This window comes from Limulus polyphemus, unplaced genomic scaffold, assembly GCF_000517525.1.
Source record: "Limulus polyphemus unplaced genomic scaffold, Limulus_polyphemus-2.1.2 Scaffold2474, whole genome shotgun sequence".
NCBI classification, from domain to species: domain Eukaryota; kingdom Metazoa; phylum Arthropoda; class Merostomata; order Xiphosura; family Limulidae; genus Limulus; species Limulus polyphemus.
This window is the reverse complement of record NW_013668084.1, coordinates 34103-41118: the sequence shown is the minus strand read 5'-3', so window position 1 is coordinate 41118 and position 7016 is coordinate 34103.

The following is a 7016-nucleotide window of genomic DNA, read 5'->3' as shown; positions in this document are numbered from 1 at the left end:
CTCTAAGAGGAATGGTGGTTCCATACTGAAGAAAAAGGACAAATAATGTTTTTTTTTCCTGTTCACAACTTTACACAGAAAGTTGGAATCGATGTATGCCATATTCTACCAGGGCTTCAGCTCTAACAAGAATGCGACATCTACAACAGTCTGAGTGCCGTCAATTTTTCTTTCAACGTGCGTAAATATTTCGTCTTTAGCAGATTCTATATAGACTGCCAACACGTATATGTAATATATTAACCAGTTAATTCAAAGATTTATTTTTCTACTATCGCAAAATATAGTTACAATATTTTGTTTTTCCAGGTCCAGATGGATTATAAACCGGACGGGACTTGTGGTTAGTGTGCCACGCTGCAGAACGAAGAGTCCGGAGTTGGGAGACGCAATGCTTCTGATAATGCTCCTCTCTTTCAGTTCCAGGGGTGTTATAAGAAGGAAAGTCATTTGTGATATTCTGCGGGTGTTAATGACTGGCTATCCTCCCATTTGGAATAGTTATATCTAAGCCCTAGGAGTCTTTGACATACCTATTTAGCCAACGTTAGCATAAGATGCTGTTGGCGTTGAAATTTTCAATTCCAAGTAGATCTCTGGTGGCAACTGAGGGGATCTATTAGGTACTCGGATCCCATGATCGTGGCAGTCCTTCGTGAACGAAGACGACGTTTCCTGGGGGAAAGTATTCTCATGTGACTGAATTCGAGGTTGACATTGTTTGGAACACCTCAGGCAGATAGTGCTCAGAAGAGGACGTTATCGCAAAGAAGGGTTAGTTTCTTTCTTTTTCCTCTTCCGTCGCTTCTGCTTCTTGTCTTCCCGTCGATTAGACTCGAATGTTTTCGCCGCATGATGGATTAGACGACGCCAATGGGATCGGTCAGACGCATCCTCCTCCCAGTGTTGAGGTTGGACTTCAGGATGTTCTTCCATCTTGTTGCTTGTCCGCCCCGAGAACGAGTGCCGTGACGAAGTTCCGAGAAGAGGACTTGACGAGGAAGACGATGTTCCTGCATAGAGAGACAGTGACTGGCCCAACGAAGTTGATCTTTTATCAGCCGGACTTCAATACCTTTTGAATTGGCCTCTTCGAGGACGCTGATGTTGGTTCTTCTGTCCTCCCATTCGATTCCAAGGATTCAACGGATGCATCTCTTATGGAATCCCTCGTGGGCTTTGATTTGCATTTCTGTACACTGTCCATGTTTCGCTGCCACATAGGGGAACAGTGATGACCACCGCATTGTAAACCATCAACTTGGTTTTCTTTCTGAGATCTTTGTTGTCTAATACGCGTTGTCTCAATCTGTAAAAAGCATTTCCAGCATAGCTTATTCTGCTTTCAACTAAGTTATCAATGATGGTGTTTGAAGATAGATGACTGCCAAGATATGGGAAGTGATTCACGCATTCCAGTGGTTCTTCATCGACAAAAATTTTGGTATTTTTCGTATTCATTTATTGTAAGCAGAGTTAATGAGATCCATCGTCGTTTGCATGCCAATAGGATTATGGGCGATTATCACACAGTCATTGGCATATTGAAGATCATTGAGGACGATAGGAGTAACTTTGGTTCTGGCCTTCGGCCAATGCAGGTTGAAAAGCCTGCCCTCATAACGATAATGAAGTTGTATGCCAGCAGGAAGGTCCTTTTGTATAAGAAAGAAGATTGCTGACAAGTAAAGGTTGAAGAGAGTTGGAGGAATTGCACATCCTTGCTTCACGCCTGTACGGATTTTAAAGGCGTCAGTATGAGAGTTTTGACAGAGTACAGAAGCAGCCATGTCATCATGAAGGAGTCTCAAAATTCGGATGAACCTTCCAGGGCAGCCATGTTTGTAAAAAAGTTTCCATAATACTTCAAGGTTGAGGGAATCAAATGTTTTGGTCAGATCTATAAAACTATATACAAATCCTGGTCTTGCTCTCTACACTTTTCTTACACTTGACATGCCACAAAAATCATATCGGTAGTTACAAAAGAAGGTCTGAAACCACACTGTGATTCAAGGACTGTTCCCTTAGCTACCGGAGATATTTTGTTGGCCAAGATCTTTCCTGCATTTGATAAAAAGGAAATGCTTCAATAATTTCCGCTCAGGGACTTGTCACCTTTTTTGAAGATAATCACAATATAGGCATTGCACAGGTCAGATGGTATTTCCTCTGTAACCCAGATTTGAAGGATGAGCTGGTGGAATCTACGAATCGGGAGTGTTTCGCCATGTTGAAATATCTCAGCAGGGATTCCATCCGGTTCTTTAGGGCGACGACGCTGATTCTTTTTCGGGCACGTTTCGAGAATTTTCTGTTTCTCTGTAGTATGCATATGTTAATCGTAGCTCGCACCAAACGGTGATTGGTCCAGAATTCACCAGTTTCCGTCATAGCTCTTGTGATAGAGAGACCTTTAAAATACCAAATTTTCGAAACACCTCAATGAAAATTTCCAAGTAAAGTAAAGAAGTGATGTATAACTTGGCCACATCTAACGTCTTGCCCTTGATGTTATCAAATTAGTAGTGTAATATATATAGCGTGTTGAAAAGTAGTAGTGTTATTACTAGTTCAAGATTCATCTCTTGATGTTGACAAGTAGATAATGTTGTTATTAGTTCAAACTTCACCTCTTGGTGTTAACAAGTAGACAGTGTTGTTACTAATTCAAGATTCACCTCTTGGTGTTAACAAGTAGATGATGTTGTTATTAGTTCAAACTTCACCTCTTGGTGTTAACAAGTAGACAGTGTTGTTACTAATTCAAGATTCACTTGTTAGTTTTGACAAGTAGGCAGAGTTAATACTAGTTCAAACTTCACCTCTTGATGTTGACAAGTAGACAGTGTTGTTACCAGTTCAGGATTCACTTGTTACTTTTTACAAGTAGGCAGAGTTAATACTAGTTCAAACTTCACCTCTTGATGTTGACAAGTAGACAGTGTTGTTACCAGTTCAGGCTTCACTTGTTAGTTTTGACAAGTAGGCAGAGTTAATACTAGTTCATACTTCACCTCTTGATGTTGACAAGTAGACAGTGTTGTTACCAGTTCAAGATTCACTTGTTAGTTTTGACAAGTAGGCAGAGTTAATACTAGTTCAAACTTCATCTCTGGATGTTGACAAATAAATAGTATTAACGCATGCGCATGGTTTATTTGAAAAGCATGATGCTTTCAGCAAGAACTGAGAATTTTGATTCGATATTACTGGCTACAATTTCATTACGTGCTACACTGGCTAACACCACTCATCCACTTCTGCTCTGGTCAGAGCATTCTCGCCTTGTATCACATACCCCTGTGTCTCATAAACTGATGTAGGTTTTTACACATATAAAGGGAGTCTGCCTCTAATTGCGTGTGATCACCTAGTCGATTGAAGTTTGTGAGATTTATCACCTATACTATGAGCATTCATTTCTTTTCTGTAAGGTCCAAAATTTTTCAGAGCATACAGAACGCCACATTTCGGACACCTTACTTATATGAATGAAAACTCGCCTGTATCTTCAAATTTCGAAATATCAAGCATGCTACCAAAATCAATCTCCCAACGTGATGCACTTGTACAAGCAACGCCAACAGTGATGTAACTTGGAAACGGTTCCATTGATTTTCAATCTAAAAGTTGAATTACACTCAGAAAGTAAAACATTCGAACATTTTTATTCTTGAGTGGAAACAAATTCAATAAAACGCATTTAATGACATTTTTAAGTCGAACAAGAGCGCCTTTTCTCACGAACTGACCGTCAAATACTTTTGTTGAAATGTTTTCAGAGTACGTGTTCAACTTTTATAAATCATTTTATTACAATGTTTAATTTCTGTTCTGCTAATGTCTCTGCGTTTAAGTTTGTATGTTTTGCAGAAATTACTCATATACCTGACAGAAATATTACATGAGAGAGAGCTACAAGTATTAAACTGAATGTTTTTGAGTACACTAAAGTCATAGTTCTTTCATATCAGTTGTTAAACAGGTTATAATCCCTGTCATATTCCGGCCAGCCTGAAGAGTACTGGTACAAAACGAAAGGCCTCATCGGCAACGGATGCAGCAGTTGTAGTGCGTCTGATATAATGCTATACACACTTTTTTAGTCCTACAGTAGGTCAGCGCCAATATTACACATTTACAATGATAAAATCCGAGGTTCGATTCCCCCATGGTAAACAGAGCGCAGATAGCATAATGTGTTGCTTTGCGCTAAAACAAAGCGTATAATAATCTGTTTTGAGTTTAAAGGAAAAATGTTTGATCATAATTTCTATAAACTGAATGTTAAAGATCCATTATATGATACGAAACAAAAGAACGCTAGTAATATTTGTTACCATCGAAATTACCGTCTCCCGATGGGTCAGCGGTAAGTTTACGGATTTACAACGTTAAAATCCAAGGTTCGATTTCTCGCGATAGACACAACATGTAGCCCAATATGACTTTGCTATGAACCAAATTATCAATAGCATTTTCAGTAGTTAAGATGTTTAGTATATAATTTTATAATATAAAACACTAACTAAAAGTAATTACCCTGGATATTGCTTCTTCTCGCCACGTACTAGTTTGAGCTTGGCGTATTTTAGATTTTTAATAAGAAGAGGCAAAAGTCAGCCATCACTCTTTTAATAGTCGATCCTAAACAATAGAACTGTAAGTAATAAATACACTGTGTGGTCAAACTGAACAATAAAACTGCAAGAAATAAATACACTGTGTAGTCAAACTGAACAATAGAACTGCAATAAATAAATACACTGTGTGGTCAAACTGAACAATAAAACTGCAAGAAATAAATACACTGTGTAGTAAAACTGAACAATAGAACTGCAATAAATGAATACCTTGTATGGTCAAACTGAACAATAGAACTGCAATAAATAAATACACTGTGTGGTCAAACTGAACAATAAAACTGCAAGAAATAAATACACTGTGTAGTCAAACTGAACAATAGAACTGAAAAAGTAAATACACTGTGTAGTCAAACTGAACAATAGAACTGAAAAAGTAAATACACTCTGTGGTCAAACTGAACCAACTATTACAACTTGTAATAATTCTGATTTATAAAATAACATATACGGTTCAAAATTTCAAAATACGATGATTGCAGTGTATACGTCAGAATACGGCATTGTGTATGAATTGTAATTTTATATCCCTTCTTTCATGTCTGTAATATATATATTTCTGTGAATCGTAGGGCATCACTTTAGGAAAAATTAAAAGTATAGATGAGGACACGGGTTAAATACTTTGAAAGGTTTGGTCAAATTGAGTCATATGTTATAAAGTTCGAGTGTTTAATGTTGACTTTAATAAAACTCGTCGTTATAAACCTGTCTTAAAAACAAACAAACTAGCGTAGTGGTAAACTATCAAAAGTAGTCAAATAAATGCCAAAAAATTGTTCTGAAAATCAGTTAAGGTCAGGTTTAAACTTATCTCATTGGTATAACGACAGAAATTATAAATCCGTTTCTTATAAACTGCTTCAGTAACCGAATTGAAACAATCTATCGCTTATATTAATCTTTCAGTGGGAAAAAAAATGTTTAAAAACTATACAATATCGGTAAATAGAAACCTGTTTTTTTATGTACAATTTTCTAGAAATAGGTGCACGTTAATCTTTTATATGTGTTATCTTCTAGTAGTTTAAACTAATGTTATGTAAAGGGTAATAACAGACTATGAGTTTCAAAGAATATTTTCGTTAGAAGCTGTTGTAACACGATTAGTTTCGAATCCTCTTACCCATGTTGTATGAAACGTATGATTCGGTTTAACCATCAACGTGAAAAGTGAATTACCACAAAATGCGATGATATGTATTTTCTGATTACACCGAGACTACAGTTTTATTGGTTGCTTATAAAGAAACAAGCTGTTATGCCGTTTTGATAAAGATAAGTGACACTTGACCACCTAGACTAAAATACATGGTGAGCGTCGTTTTGAGAGCAAATGGAATTTTTTAAATAAAAAAAAACCACGTTTGAAAATGGTCTTTAACTAACTTATTTTTCAGTTTGGTTGCTGAATAAGACGTCGTAGGATTTTAATATCTATTCACAACCGAGTCGTCTTAGTGATTTCGGGATGTTTTTTTTCTCGTTGATTTTTCAGATTCAAAAAGAAACCTTCCAACAGACCTCTATAAACATGAGAGCTTTGCTGAATGTTTCTCAAAATGTAAGAGGAACGTGACCGGTTGGCTTTAAAAACATAAATTCAAACCGTTTTAGTTCAAATAAAGTCAAATTAGTGAAATGTAGACAATGTATTTTTATATAATGAGAATAAAAACATTCCAAATAGGCACGCTCAGTAGGCAGTACGTAATTACGTGTGAGGCTTCAGGTTTCGACAGATATTTCAATGAAAATCACTTACAAATGTGTGTTAGTATATACATTAAATCATCTTACAATTGTAGCAACGAATGTTCATTCTTTATCTTTAGTTGCGACAAATTCGATACAACGTTCAAATAAAACTAATATATGTACAGATAAAGAAAACAGTAAGTTTAATGTCAAAACACGACTCCATATTTTCAAAACAATAACGTAATGGTTTTGAAATAAATAAAAAACACATTTACCTCTAGCTATATAGTGTTTGTTTGTTATGAATTTCGCGCAAAGCTACACGAGGGCTATCTGTGCTAGCCATCCCTAATTTGACAGTGTAAGACTAAAGGGAAGGCAGCTAGTCATCACTACCCACCGCCAACTCTTGGGGCTACTCTTTTACCAAAGAAGCTATACGGTGTAAATATACGATAAAACACTACGTGAACGTGTGTAGTGTTTGCCATACTCACCTCTAGTTATATGATGTAAATATACGATAAAACACTACGTGGTCGTGTATAGGGAATAAGAAGTGTTTGTCATACTCACCTCTAGCTATATGGTGTAAATATACGATAAAACACTACGTGGACGGGTGTAGTGTTTGCCATACTCACCTCTAGTTATATGGTGTAAAATATA